Source organism: Bison bison, unplaced genomic scaffold (genome assembly GCF_000754665.1).
Source record: "Bison bison bison isolate TAMUID 2011002044 unplaced genomic scaffold, Bison_UMD1.0 scf7180017864371, whole genome shotgun sequence".
Taxonomy (NCBI): domain Eukaryota; kingdom Metazoa; phylum Chordata; class Mammalia; order Artiodactyla; family Bovidae; genus Bison; species Bison bison.
In genome coordinates, this window is record NW_011494943.1 from 13175759 (window position 1) to 13191842 (window position 16084).

The 16084-nt window shown below is 47.1% G+C and overlaps 1 protein-coding gene across 1 annotated transcript in view; it reads right to left on the bottom strand.

Moving 5' to 3' along the window:
- The window catches only part of RAB40B (RAB40B, member RAS oncogene family), a 26272-nt gene that overhangs the window by 9343 nt on the left and 845 nt on the right, over positions 1-16084 (bottom strand). The gene's annotated exons all lie outside the window — the stretch shown is intronic.

The window sequence follows — 16084 nt, forward strand, 5'->3', positions numbered from 1 at the left end:
CCAAAAAGATCTTCATGACCCAGATAATCACGATGGTGTGATCACTGACCTAGAGCCAGACATCCTGGAGTGTGAAGTCAACTGGGCCTTAGAAAGCATCATTACGAACAAAGCTAGTGGAGGTGATAGAATTCCAGTTGAGCTATTTCACATCCTGAAAGATGATGCTGTGAAAGTGCTGCACTCAATATGCCAGAAAATTTGGAAAACTCAGCAGTGGCCACAAGACTGGAAAAGGTCAGTTTTCATTCCAATCCCAAAGAAAGGCAATGCCAAAGAATGCTCAAACTACCACATAATTGCACTCATCTCACATGGTGGCAAAGTAATGCTCAAAATTCTCCAAGCCAGGCTTTAATAATACGTGAACTGTGAAATTCCAGTGTTCAAGCTGGTTTTAGAAAAGGCAGAAGAACCAGAGATCAAATTGCCAACATCCACTGGATCATCGAAAAAGGAAGAGAGTTTCAGGAAAACATCTATTTCTGCTTTATTGACTATGCCAAAGCCTTTGACTGTGTGGATCATAATAAACTGTGGAAAATTCTGAAAGAGATGGGAATACCAGACCCCCTGACCGGCCTCTTGAGAAATCTGTATGCAGGTCAGGAAGCAGCAGTTAGAACTGAACATGGAACAACAGACTGGTTCCAAATAGGACAAGGAGTAAGTCAAGTCTGTATACTGTCACCCTGCTTATTTAACTTATATGCAGAGTACTTCATGAGAAATGCTGGGCTGGATGAAGCACAAGCTGGAATCAAGATTGCCGGGAGAAATATCAGTAACCTCAGATATGCAGATGACACCCCCTTTATGGCAGAAAGGGAAGAAGAACTAAAGAGCCTCTTGACGAAAGTGAAAGAGGAGAGTGAAAAAGTTGGCTTAAAGCTCAACATTCAGAAAACGAAGATCATGGCATCTGGTCCCATCACTTCATGCCAAGTAGATGGGGAAATAGTGGAAATATTGAGAGACTTTATTTTGGGGGGCTCCAAAATCACTGCAGATGGTGATTGCAGCCATGAAATTAAAAGACACTTACTCCTTGGAAGTTGTGACCAACCTAGACAGCATATTAAAAAGCAGAGACATTCATTACTTTACCAACAAATGTCTGTCTAGCCAAGGCTATGGTTTTTCCAGTAGTATGTGTGAATGTGAGAGTTGGACTGTAAAGAAACCTGAGTGCTGAAGAATTGATGCTTTTGAACTGTGGTGTTGGAGAAGATTCTTGAGAGTCCCTTGGACTGCAAGGAGATCCAACCAGTCCATCCTAAAGGAGATCAGTCCTGAGTGTTTATTGGAAGGACTGATGTTGAAGCTGAAACTCCAATACTTTGGCTACCTGATGCAAAGAACTGACTCACGTGAAAAGACCCTAATGTTGGGAAAGATAGAAGGCAGGAGGAGAAGGGGACAACAAAGGATGTGATGATTGGATGGGGGCTCAATGAATATGAATTTGAGTAAACTCCAGGAGTTGGTGATGGACAGGGAGGCCTGGTGTGCTGGAGTCCATCGGGTCGCAAAGAGTTGGACATGACTAAGTGTGAACTGATACATATTTATATATAGAGAATATAGAAATATATATTTATGGTTCAGTGGTAAAGGCTCCACTTTCAATACAGGAGACATGGGTTTGATCCCTGGTGGAGAAGATCCCCTGGAGGAGGAAATGGCAACCCACTCCAGTATTCTGTCCATGGGAATCCCATGGACAGAGGAGTCTGGTAGGCTACAGTCCACGGGGTCACAAAAGTCAGACATGACTTAGCAACTAAACCACCACCATCATACATAAAAGTTAACTTTGAGGTTGCTCAGACGGTAAAGAACCTGCCCACAATGCGAGAGACCTGGGTTCGATTCCTGAGTCAGGAAGATTTCCTGGAGAAGGGAAGAGCTACCCACTGCAGTATTCTTGCCTGGAGAATCCCATGGACAGAGATTACAATCCTTGGGGTCACAAAGAGTTGGATACGACTGAGGGACTAATGCTTTTTTTGCATACACACACACACAAATATTTAGTTTTTCCCTTGGAATGCTTAAAGGTTTTGCACTGTCTGCCTGAAGCAACACATAAGTAGACTTGGGTATCTATTTTTGCATCTGGAGATAACATGGGCTTTGGCACATCTGTTTCCAGACAGTGAGAGAGGATGCTTGCTGCTCACAGGCTAGAGGGCTGTTTCACTTTTATTCTAAAGGAAGTTAATCTACCGCATGAGCTGGGCTGGCTCCTTTGATTTAGAAAGTCTCCTAGCGTACTGATATTTTAGGTCCACAATAAAAAAAAAGTTTTCATAAATGTGAAAGAATTTGTTCCTGATGGTCTTCTTAAGCATACTATTAAAATGAGTTTTAAAAACTGTATTTGGTTTTTGTTTTCATGAGTTGTGGAAGCACATGGCTTCAGGGGTCACCTCATTCTCTAGGGCTTGGTGTGGAAAATGTACCACACCTGTGTTCCACTCTCCATTTTCTTTCTTTATTTAGATTCACTGCACAGCTTGTAGGATCTTAGTTCCCTGACCAGGGATTGAACCATGGGCCCATGGCAGTGAAAGCACCAAGTCCTAACTACTAGACTGCCAGGGAATCCCATTCACTCCCCATTCCAGTCTTCACTAGTCCCTTCTTTTGCTGTGTCTCTCCAAACTTCCAAACAACGTCCTTATATTCCTACTTCCTGACTTTTCAGTTTTAGGCATTAATCAATTTTCCATTACAGAAGGTGAAAATATAGTTCTCTTTCGCTGACGTACCCCCGCCTCTATCTCTAACACACACTCTCTCTCTCGTTTATACATGCACACACGGACAGAGACTAGTTATGTTGCTGTTTTAGCTAAATCAATACTCAATTTTACATCAATGTGACCAAGTGAACACTGTCCAGAATGGAACCATGTGGTATACTGTGTTTATTTGTCCTTCATGTACGATTTGTTTTTGTTCTGCGTCCACCATGTGACCTGTGGGATCTTAGTTCCCCAGCCAGGGATCCAACCTGTGTCCCCTACATTGCAAGACAGATTCTTAGCTGGATTTCCAGGGAAGTCCCCATTTTTTGTTTGTTTGTTTGTTTCTGCTGGAGTTAAAGATTGCCTTTTGGTTTACTCGCTTAGTTTTCCCTGCATTTATCACTAACTCCTCCCTATGGTCTCCCTAGTCATCTAAATCTCTAGATGTGGGCCTATCTAAACTCAATGAAGAGTGACTGCCCTAGACACAGCATAAATAAGTGTCTAGGCTGTCCTCACTCTTCATTGAGTTTAGATAGGCCCACCGCTGAGGTAAGAAATAATTTTCCTTCAGAAACGCAATCTGACCTTTCCTCTGGCAGGGTATGAGGGGATCTTCTCCTTGGTGCTGGTGTTTTGCAGTTTCAAACCTTAGTATGGGGCATCTTTAGTCTTCTTTGTTTTGCTGACCACTCAACAGCTCTTTCAATCTGGAGATGCAAATCTTTCAATTCGGGGAAACTTTTTTTTCCCGTATTTAGTTATTTGGCTGCACTGTGCCTTAGCTGCGGCTCCCAGGCTCTCTAGGTGTGGTACAAAGGCCTAGCTTCCCCGCAGTACATGAGATCTTAGTCCCAGACTAGGGATCAAACATTAGATCAATTCACCTTGCATTAGAAGGTGAATTCTTAACCACTGGACTACCAAAGAAGTCCCTGGGAAAACTTTCTTGACATATGTTTTCCTCCTCTGGGGTCTTATTAATAAGACGTTGGCTTTCTTTGGAAATTTTATTTCTGCCATCACATTTGCAATTTCCAAGATCTTTGTCGTTTTTTTGGATTTCTCGCTTTTGACATTTTGCCCCTGGTCACAGCTGCAAAGCTCCTACTGGACCAGCCCTCCTGCAGATAACAACTCTCAGCGGTGGACATGATATAAAAACCAGTGAGCTGATGACCCTGGAGAGTGACTGGCCAAGCAGGTAGGAGAGAGAGCGTCTTCACTGTTTTCTCCACATTGGCATCATAGCTTGCAACAGTCGTATAGTTTGGAGTTGCCCGGGGCCAGCTTCCTCCCCATGTGGAAATTAACCTAACACAGAAGAAGCAGGGATGGGGCATGTGCAGAGAGCAGCTTTGAGGAGAAGGAATAGTGGGGAGTCCAGAATGGCTCAGCCTTGGGATCTAGCCTGAAACTAGGTGCACCCCTCAGCCTGTCAGTTACATGAGGCCACACAACTCCTCTTTGCTTAAGCTTCTTTGAAAGGATTCTTTTTTTGCACCAGAAAATGCTCTGACAGAAAACCCATGAAGCAGTGACTGGAGAGAGAGGCAAAGGAAACTTAACACACAAATCTTGGAAAAGGTACAGAAGTACCTTTTAACATCTTCCCAAAGCAGAGCATAATGCCCTCTACATCCCAGAGTTTCGCTAATAGTAAAAATGTATTTGGCCTTTCCAGGTGGTGCTAGTGGTAGAGAATTTGCCTACCAATGCAAGAGACCCAAGAGACACAGGTTCAATCCCTGGGTCAGGAAAATACTCTGGAGTAGGAAATGGCAACCCACTCCAGTTTTCTTGCCTGGAAAATCCATGGACAGAGGAGCCTGGAGGGCTATGGTTTGTGGGGTCACAAAGAGTCAGACATGACTTAGCGACTGAACACCAAACATGTATTTGAAAGAAAATCTAGGGACTTCACTGGCGGTCCAGTGGCTAAGACTCCATGCTCCCAGAGCAGGGGGCCCATCTCTGGTTGCGGAACTAGATCCCACATGTCGCAACTAAGACATGGTGCAGCCAAATAAATAAAAATAAATAAATTTTAAATTTATTTAAATCATTATCAGCGATAATGATCTAACTATTAATATTTGGGACCCAAACTGAACGATGACTCTGGTGGTAGTTCTTATCAGGGCCAGTCCCTGCCGGCTCACCTGCGCTCGGCACACCAACCCTGATGCCTGGGACCCTCAGGCACCCTCCCCGAGTCATGTGTGCTTTGGAGACCCAGGTGGTCTCCATCAGTATTAATGTCCTTTAGTGCTGAGACCCATCCTTCTTCCTGCACAGACCCATCTGTGCAGCTGAGTGCTCCACTCCCATGGTAGGCACCTCGTTTATCCCTGTAGGTGAGAATTTGGGACGGGGAAGAACAGGGGAGGTTGTGGGTGAGGGTTGGGGGGATGGGAAATAAAGTTTGAGAAAACATGCCTCCCCTTTGATCTGTAGGGTGGAAAGTGGGAGCAGAGATGGGCTGGCCCACCGGGGACCCCAAAGGTTTCCCATGTAGGACTGTGAAGACCCTGCAGGGAGAAGCTCTGTGGCACCTGGGAAAATCCCATTCCTGATGACCAGCAATTTCCTCCTTCTTTTTTTTTTAAATTTAATTTATTTTTTATGGAAGGATAGTTCCTTTACAGAATCTTGCTGTTGTCTGTCAAATCTCAACATGAATCAGCCATAGGTATACAAATATCCTCTCCCTTTCGAACCTCCCTCCCATCTCCCTCCCCATCCCACCCCTCTAGCTTGATACAGAGCCCCTGTTTGAGTTTCCTGAGCCATACAGCAAATTCCCATTGGCTACCTATTTTACATTTGGTGATGTAAGTTCCCATGTTACTCTCTCCATACATCTCACCCTCTCCTCCCCTCTCCCCATGTCCATACGTCTATTCTCTATGTCTGTTTCTCCATTGTTGCCCTGTAAATAAATTCTTCAGTGCCAGTTTTCTGGATTCCGTATATATGTGTTAGAATACGGTATTTATCTTTCTCTTTCTCCCTCCCTCTTCTTGTGCTTCAGTTTCCCGGATGGCTCATGTCTGAGACCTGCCACCAGCCATGGCCTCAGATCAGCACAAGCTCCATTCTTGCCCAGGCCTCTGGGCCCCAGAAGATAAACCCTCCGTCAAGGATGTGCCCACCTCAGAGAAGCCCCCAAGTCACACCTATCCATGCCAGGTTCAAAGCCTGATTGTAAGAAGGGTCTCTTTTTTCATACACTTATTTATTGAACCGTTTTGTTTTTTTTTAATGTTCCTCCGTTTATGTGTTCGCTCTGTGCCTATTTATTGCACTTCCTCTTCTCTGACTCTCTTGCTTTTTGGTTCATAGTTTTGACAGCAGTAGTGTCCATGTTAGGCTCAGAAGGTACAACACACATTCGGTGCACTCAGCCCATTCACCAAGAGCTCTGTCCATCAAAATAAAATAAAAATACACAAAAGTCCTTGAACAAAGCCTGTCGGAATGTTCACTGAGTGAATCAGAACAACAGAACAAGAAGAGAGATAATTTTAGCCTAAAAGAAAAAGCAAATGTCAACTGCCAAGCCACTCCTTACACTTTGAGGCCACCGGATGTGTAAATAATCTATTTCAGCTTCTCCTGCACCTGCTGAATTCTATCTCTATGACTTAGAGGACCCATGTAAATACTGGCTAAGTATCATTGACGAACGTATTCATCACGAGAACCTGACTTTTGAGAACATGCCTTATGTTGAATTAAAATATCTGAAAGCAGAGTGCTGGCTGCCAGGGGTGTGGGAGGGTCCAGGTTTCTACTTGCAGGGGCGAGGAAAATGTTCTAAAATTAGAAAGTTACAGGGTTGTGAATGTCTCAAATGCCACTGAATGATTCACTTTAACACGGTTGCATGTGTGCATGCTAAGTCACTTCAGTTGTGTCCAACTCTTTGTGACCCTGTAGCCTGTAGCCCACCAGGCTCCTCTGTCCATGGGATTCTCCAGGCAAGAATACTGGAGTGGGTTGTCATGCCCTCCTCCAGAGGATCTTCTTGACCTAGGGATGGAACCCGTGTCTCCTGCGGCTCCTGCATTGCAGGAGGATTCTTTCTTTTTTTTCTTCTTTTTTTAAACAACTTTTTATTGGATATAGTTGATTTACAATGTTGCGTTAGTTTCAGGTGTGCAGAAAGATGAATCAGGTATACATATACATATATCCACTATTTTTCAGGTTCTTCTCCCATATCGGTCATTACAGAGTATTGAGTAGAGTTTCCTGTGTGATACAGCAGGTTCTTATTAGTTACCGGTCTATGGGGTCGCACAGAGTCGTACACGACTGACACGATTTAGCAGCAGCAACAGCAGCAGTGAAAGTGTTAGTCGCTCAGTCATGTCCAACTCTTGTGACCCCGTGGGCTGTAGCCCACCAGGCTCCTCTGTCCATGGGATTCTCCAGGCAAGAATACTGGAGTGGGATGCCATTTCCTTCTCCAGGGCAGGCAGATTCTTTACTGCTGAGCCACCAGGAAAAGTCCTTTAACATGGCTACTTTTATATTATGTGAATTTCACCTTAAATACGTATGTCCTATCCCGAGATGTACCCTGCCTGGCTTTTCAGATTAGAAGGGCACTTTGTTGGGAAATGTTGGGGTGCCTCACAGGACTGAGGGGGCTCAGGACGGGAGAAGCACCGAGACCCCAGGGCTGAGGCACAGACCCAAGCTTCACCCACGGCTCAGAGCCTGCCCCTGTGGTGCTACCTCACGTTTCCAGGTAGTTCTAAAAGTGTCATTTTTAAATGGGGATCTGAAGTGTGTTCATCACATGAGAATCCCACAGAGAGCAGCTACCGAAGTCCACACCAGTCCCGCTCTTTTTCAGAGTCTGTGCTCAGTCACTCAGTTGTGTCCGACTCTTTGTGACCCCATGGACTGTAGCCCGCCAGGCTCCTTTTGTCCATGGGGCTTCTCCAGGCAAGAATACTGGAGTGGGTTGCCATGCCCTCCTCCAGGGGATCTTCCCAACCCTGGGATTGAACCCAGGTCTCCCGCATTTCAGGCGGATTCTTTACCGTCTGAATCACCAGGGAGGAAAATGTGTTCCTTGCACATTTCTCCTTCCTGGTTTTTCTCTTTGAGACAGCAAAGTGGGGACTTCCCTGGCGCTCCAGTGGTTAAGACTCCAAACTTCCAGTTCAGAGGGTGAGGGTTCAATCCTTGGTCAGGGAACTAAGATCCTACACATAGTGTGGACAAAAAGACAAAAAAAAAAATAGCAAAGTAGTTTGACCCGAGTGTCTTCAGCCTCCTCATGGCCTGGCTACCCCAGCTCATCCACACAGCTCCCAGCTCTTAGCTGCCCCAGCTAAGAGCTGCCCATTTGGGGGCTCCCCATTAGGGGGCTAAACTCTCCCATGCCTTCCCTGGCAGGAACAGGACCACTGTCATGCCCACCTTTTCCCCTAACAATCTATGTGCTAAGCTACTGCATTCAGGCCTTGTGAAATCCCGCAGCAAGGACAAGCTCCACAGACCAGATACTGATGGGACCCAGTACATCACCTACCATGAATGAAATTAGGGGTCATCCAGAGTTTCCCCTATCACTCAATACGGCCCAATGACTACCCCTTCTTTCCAGAGCCCTGACACATCAGAGGGTCCCAGGCCCTTCAAACTGCAAGGCTGCCCCTGCCACATCTTGAGGTCACCCCTTAATGTGGGCACTGCTTAGACCTGGACTCAGGCCACCAGCAGGGCTCAGTTGTCGTGTTACTGAGTCTAAGCTCCCTCTGCTCGCCACACAACCCGTCAGTGAATCCAAGAGACAAGGTGTTGAGGCACGGAATACGATGAAAGCCAGCTGACTGAGAAGGTGGCATAAATAAGTGGAGAGAAATAACGTGTTCATGGACCGGATTGATAGACCCAGTATAGTTAAGTTGGCAGCTCTCCCCAAATGGATTCATAGATTCAATCAAAAATCCTGGTTGGATGTTTTGGGGGCGTAGATTGACAAAGCTAAATTTTATATGGAAAACGAAAGGAATTAGTATAGCTCTTATGAGGCAAGGAAGACCCAGTGCAGCCAAAATTAAACTTTAAAAAAAAAAACAACCCACCCAAAGAGACAAGTCATCTGTATTAGCAAACTGATGAAATGCTGGTAGCATCTTAAGCCAGCGTGCTGCAGTCAGACGCGCTTTAGGAGCCCCTGGAGCCCCTGCAAATGGGTGGGTGGACCGGCACCCTGCTCCTAGAGAGGAGGAGGGGGGAGGGTGACCCAGGTTGAGTGGGGAATTTGGTTGAGGCCTGCAAGGAGGCAAGCTCACTTCTGAAGAAGGTAAACCCTGAAGATGTCACAGAAACTGCTGTCTTACATCATAGCCCCTTTAAATTGTCTTCTTTGTGGATCTGAAAAAATCTACATAACTGATATTTTTAGGTCCAAGCCCCCCGGGCGTTGCAGCTCTTCTGTTTTTATTTATATACAATTCACTTTTTGCCCCCAGTTAAGCTAAAGAAGCCTGGAAAGTGTGAAACAGAAGTTCAAAGCAATCTCTTAAGGTGAAGTGAGCCCACCACAGCCTGCAAGTACTCGGTAACATGCCAGCCATTTCCATACAACTTGCTACTTCTCTTCACCCCTAACAGTCGCCACATGGACCCTGAGCTCCTGGGCCAGCCATGAGTAAGCAGGTGTGGCTGGCAGGACCTGGGCAGGACCTGGAGGCTGTGATTACCTGGCTGCTCTCACCTGGCAGCCACCAGGCGTCCCATGACAGTGGCAAAGGACACAGGGAGGGGTGGCTGGGCCTCCCGCTCTGGTAGCTGAGTCTCTTACAACCTGGACTGGCTAGTTCTGAGCCCTTCCCTGCCCATTACCTAAAGTCAGGTTCACCCTGGACTGGGGGCTTGCAGGGGTTAGAGGTCAGACTAAAGGGGCTGTCTCCACTGCAGGGAGAAGATCCCACAAAGACACAGGAGAGGTAGGACTTACTCAAGGACTTTTAACGAGAGAATCTCATACAAATACAATTTTATTGTTTTCAAATACGTGGAAGTATTTATGACGTAATTTTAAAAACCCAATGCATTAAGTTTACTGAGTGCTCACAAGTGGTACTGAGGGAGATGAAGGAGTTTGACCATGAAGAAGGATAAAACACGACTCAATTCTCAGTTCAAACTGGAAAGTGATGACTTTATAAATCGTGTTTTGAATCCTAAAGTGGTTGCCCAGGGAGACGGGCAGAGTCCCTGTAAGCTGTCTGCAGCATCTAGAAGGTAGCAGGAGAGAGTGGGCATCTCCTGGCAGAAAGACTGTCAAAGGCAAAGAGAAAGGACAAATAACCTATTTCACGCCATGGTTCTTCTACACTCTCAATAAGTGGGAAGTGTTATTTTTAGCTCTTGGCAAAGATGAAATGGAGAAAGAAAGATGGGAGCTTCCTGCTGGGAAAAGGAAGCTGGAGAAAGAGTCAAAAGAAAGTAGTCGGAGAAACAGTGAGTCTCCTGTTGGGAAGGAAAAAAACTGGAAGGCAAGAGATTGTAGCTTTTGATGTCAGTTTGATCCACTCCCATCACTCAGGAAATGAACAAAATGTAGAAACTCAGCAATCAGGGAAGGAAAGGGTATGAACCTGGCATCAGGAACACCCCAGCCTGAGCCCAGGGGGAACCCAAGATGAGCAGAAGACAGAGCCCAGCTACAGCCTTGATTCGCCACCTTCTGGATACCAGCTGTTGAGGCCTTCTTTCCATTTCTGCCCAGAGCAGGACTTCCAAGGGGTGAAGAGGTAGGACTGAGCACCAACCCACTGGACAGAAGTGAGGCTCCAGGGCCAGTAAGGGCCCGGTAGGATCCTGAGTGTGCATGTCAGCCATGGGAAGGAAGGACAGCTCCTTGGGCAATGGGCCACCCAGTGAGAGGTCTCCACAGCTCACATGCACCCTCCTGCTCCTCCCAGAACTCGGGTTGCAGGACAGGGTCAGGAACCTGAGGCCCCCGCCCTCCAACTGTAGGCTAGGAGGCAAACAGAAGGTCCTTGGTGGAGAAGCCAGGCCTCACCAGACTGTTTCAGAGCACAGACTACACGCAGGTGGAGCTGCCCCGGTATGAGACAGACACAGGGATACACAGCAGACCCGCCTGCAAGCATGGAGCAGACCCGCCTGCAAAGCAGAAAGCCTGCAGGTGGGGGGTGTCTGGTGCCCCGGCTGTGACAAGTGACAGAGCAGTGTGAGGGGAAGGGGGTCTCTACTGGGTATCCAACTGGAAAAGAATGTGTCTTGACCTCCACCCCACACCGTTCCTCAGTCCAGTGGGACAGCATCCACCAATGTCAGAGAAAAGACAGTGGAGCCTCAGAGGACACCCCCAGCCTGGGACAGACAGAGACTTGTTCAGCACCCAGAGTCCCCCCCATGAATACCCATCATTTGGATTATGTAACAATGAAGGGTTTCCGTACTTAGAAATACTATTAAAGGGATTAAAGGCAACACATCAACACATGAGTAGATAACTCACGATACGTATTTCTGACAAGAAACTCACAGCCAGAATGTATTTTTTCAAACACCCGCACTGCCCAGTAAATTCAGCCTAATGGAAAATGGACAAAAGTGTTCAATCTCATCAGTCATTAGAGAGGTACAAATTCAAGCTACACTCTACTTTCCAGAAGGGCTAGAATGCAAAAGAACAAGAACCAAGTGTTGGTACGGATGTGGGCAAACAGAACTCCCAAACTTGGCAGCAAGAGTCTAAGTTGAAAATATTTTCAGTGTATCTTCTTAAGTTAAACATATGCGTGCCACAATACTCAGCCGTCCCAGGTATATTCTGACAGAAATAGGTCTTTGGTATTCCAAAGACTCACAGTGGACACGTTCACAGCAGGACTAATCACAACAACCAGAAACTGGAAACCACAGAAATGCCAACCCCAGCAGGATGGGTAGATAGATAGATCACGGTGCATTCACACTAGGGATATCATAAACCATCCACAACCATATACGACTCAGGAGAGTCTTATACAATGAGAGCAAGAGAAGCAGTCACAGTACAGCTCTAATTTTCACACAGAATGAATGAAAAAGTAATGACCCGCGATGTCAGAAGCCCGGGCAGCGGTCATATTTTGGGGTGTTGTGGCTGGCGGAAGGGTTGGGGGCCCAGGAACCTGTTGGTGTTGGGCTTCCGGGGTGCTGGTTGCATGGGCTTGTTAGCTTTGTGAAAATTCACTGAGCTATGCAGTGATAATAGGTACATTTTCCTATATGTATGCGTCATACTTCAATAAAAGTTTAAAAAGGAATGGAAAACAACTCAACTTGTAAGGAGATGTGAGCCCAGGAGCAGACGGAAATTCATCCCAGTTACTTCATGCAATGGAACAATCTAATAAAACCATGAAGTTGGTAAAATAGTTCAAAGGAGAGTTTTTTAAATGAACTTGTAAAGAAGTTTTTAAAAATTGAAAAAGAGGAAAATTTTAAAAGTAAGGAAAAATGAGAGAATTCTCTGCTGGTCCTGTGCTTAGGACTCTGTGCTTTCACTGCTGAGGGCATGGGTTTGATCCTTGGTTGGGAAACTAAGCTACTCCGGTATTCTTGCCTGAGAATTCCATGGACAGTGGAGCCTGGCAGGCTACAGTCCATGGGGTTATAAAGAGTTGGACACAACTGAGCTACTAACAGGCAGAATAATGGCCCATCAAAGAGGTCCATGTCCTAATTCACAGAATTTGTGGATATGTTAGGTTACATGGCAAAGGGGAATTAAGTTTTGCTAGTGAGGTGACCTTAAGATACAGAGATTATTCTGGATCATCTAGTGGCCCCAGTGTGATCACATGCGTGCATGCTAAGTCTCTTCAGTCATGTCCGACTCTTTGCGACCCTACACATTGTAGCCCCGCAGGCTCCTCTGTCCATGGGATTCTCCAGGCAAGGATACTAGGGTGGGTTGCCGTGCCCTCCTCCAGGGGACCTTCCCAACCCAGGGACTGAACCCATATGTCTTACATCTCCTGTATCGGCAGGTGGGTTCTTTAGCACCACCTGGGAAGCCCAGTGTGATCACAAGCGTTCTTAAAAAGGAAGCAGGAGGCAGAGTCCAGCTCAGAATGATGAGATTCGAGAAAGACGCGCCCCCCCCGGCCCCCGCCCAGCTCCCACTGCTGGCCCTGAAGGTGGGGGAGGACCTACAGGCCAAGAGACAAAGGCAGGTTCTAGAATTCGGAAAAGGCAGGAAAACAGACTGGCCACTAGAACCTCCAGAAAGGAATGCAGGCCTGCTGATCTTGACTTTAGCCAATGAGATTGGGTTGACTACCACCCCTCAGAACTGTAAGAGAATTTGTGTTATTTCAAGCCACTACATTTGTGGCAATTAGCCCAGCAGCCACAGGAAACCAATACAACTGGTGTCACTGAAGTAGAAACACCAATAAATGCACCAGAAGATGTTTTGAGAACATAAAATAAATTTCCCTAAAATTGAGAAAAAAAATCTGCAAATTGAAAGAGTACTCAGTGTGCCAGGAATTCAAAATGAAGCTTTCAGCTCTGAGACATGGTCTGGTTAAGCTCATGAAATGAAGCAAAAAGAGGGAACCCGTCAGAAATTCATGAAGAAAATGCAAATCACCAGTATGGGAAAAAAAAATCAGCTGTCTTCAGGCTTCCCCACATCCAATGGCAGAGGATGGAGCAGCGCTTACAAAGGTTGAGGGAAAGAAAACAGCAGTTGAGACTATTACACCCAGCCAAGACAGTGTTCAAAGATAGAGGCAAAGGACAGTGACATGAAAATGCTTAGGAAACACTCATGAGCCCTTCCTGAAAAAATGATTGAAATGAAATTAGCAATCAGAGGGATAGCAAAATAAAAGATTACCAGTGAGCACAGAGTACTCTGAAATACTGAATTAACACTGAGCAATTGTGGGCACTGTAGCTACTATGCAGAATTGGGTATTTGGAACCTGGGCACCTGAACATACAAACAGGCTCTGAACTCAGGGATAGGGTGGAGGGAGATGGGTTGTGAGGCTGAAAGGCCCTTGCCTTTTCTGCCAGAAGCACCCACACTGTTTCAGAGTGAAATGTGTTTTTAAAATAATAATCATGATGATTCCAATTTCTGCCAATTTTTCATACTCTCTTTTCAGTTTTGAATAGTTTTATTTATTTTTGGCTATGCTGGATCTTTGGTGTTATGTGGGTTTTCTCTAGTTGTGGCAAGTGGGGGCTACTCTCTAGTTTTGGTGTGCAGGCTTCTCACTCTGGTGGCTTCCCTTATTGCACAGTGTGGACTCTAGGGCATGCAGGTTTCAGAAACTGCAGCACCTGGGCCCAAGAGTTGCAGCTTCTGGGCTCTAGAGCACAGGCTCAATAGTTGTGGCACACAGGATTAGTTGCTCCTCATCATGTGGGATCTTCCCAGATCAGGGATTGAACCCGTGTCTCCTGCATTGGCAGGCAGATTCTGTACCACTGAGCCACCAGGGAAGCCCCATAGTCTCTTTTCTTAATCCAAGAAGAATCTTTTAGTAAATCAAAAACCCACAGAGGGCGCATCTATCATATCAGTTATTTTTTGCAGTGTCTCAAGCCAAGCTGACAAGACCTTTTGTGGAACATGTCTTTTTAGCCTAAATCCTCCCTCTGTGTCAAGGAAAAAACTTCAGGAGAAATCCCTATCTAGTTGTTAGAAGTCTCGGTTCAGCACATAGAATGAAAGTAACAGCAGAAGCACCAAGCCCCCATTCACACCAGCCAGAAGGACCTTCCTGCAAACGCTGGTCCACGTTCCTTTTTGCCCCCACGTTGTTCATCTACTACAGAACAGGAAACATCCCACAGCCTATTCCCCCAAACATACACAGCACTGTATTTGCTGAATGTTTTGTTACTTCACCTCCGGCCCATCCATTCACTGAGCCGCACACCAAGAGGACCCAGCTGAGGAGGAAACAGTCACAGCTCCCCACTCTCATAGAGCTTAAACCCAGCACTGCGCTGTCCAGCACGTCTGCTGCCTCACAAGTGGCTGTCCAGCACTACAAATGTGGCTAATGCACACTTTTAGGGCTTCCCCAGTGGCTCAGTGGTAAAGAATCCACCTGCAATGCAGGAGACCTGGGTTCCATCTCTGGGTTGGGAAGATCCCCTGGAGCAGAGCACAGCAACCCACTCCAGTATTCTTGCCTGGAGAATCCCATGGGTGGAGGCTATCATCCATAGGGTTGCAAAGAACTGGATGCGACAGAAGTGACTGAGCACGCACACTTTTAGTTGTATTTCCCTCTAACATGCTTTAAGTGTAAAGAACTACATGTAGCTGATGACATCATCTTGGACAGTCTGTTCTAGAATCAGAATCTGCCTTTTCTTAGAACCAGGGGGTGACTGTTACATGCACTGCAGTGTGAGAATGGATCCAGGTTTTCACCATCAGCTCATGCCCCCATCTCAAACCTTCCCCAACTCAGTGTGCTGCCCATTGTCTTCTCAGTCCTACCCTGGCTGACCAGGACAAGAAGCACCCCCAGGCTGGCTTGAACATTAAGATTCCATTCCCTAGGCTGCCTTCCTCAGCTACCCAGGAACCAGACAGCAAGCAGCAGCCTCTGTATTGGAAATGTGGCTCCTGCCCCTGAGATGTTAGCTCAACGGTGAACATCCACAGCTCTCCTTCCACAGCCACTCAGCCTGCACCAGCCAAGCAGCCTTTGGTGGGTAAAGACCCGGGCACTGCGGGAACACCTGGTCCTCCCGCCTCTTGGCCCAAGTTCCGCCCGCTTTCCTCCCTGCGGCCCTTCTTTTCCTCCTAACGTACACCCTCTTTCAGGGGCTGCTGCTCTCAGACCAGAAACTTCTTGGACCCCCTGTAGGCTGCCATCGGGTGCTCTGGTCTCCCCTCACCCTGGGGCCCTCATTCTCTGTCGGTCCTTCCCTTCTTGCACCCCAGACCATGCTCCCTAGGTCACTAGGGTTCCTTGCCCTTTCAGGCCTGTCCACCAGGAGGAGGAGCCCCTCCACATACAGGGAACCCTGAAGAAGCCTCGAGATGTGTCCTCTGTGCTTTCTCTCCCTCCCTTTCCATCCGACCCACGCGCAGAGCCACCACCTGTGAGCCTGCCCGCGCTGTGCTCGGATCCCACGCTCCCAGCCCCTCGCGCCGGCATCGCATCCGCAGGCGTCCTTTCCAGACTCGTCGTGTGCCAAGTGCGACCTCCCGGCAGGACACCCAGGAGCAGCCCCGCCAACCTTCCTCCCCAAACCCGGACTGTGTGGTCGTACGCTCTCCTCCGTCTGGCAGTCAACCCCAG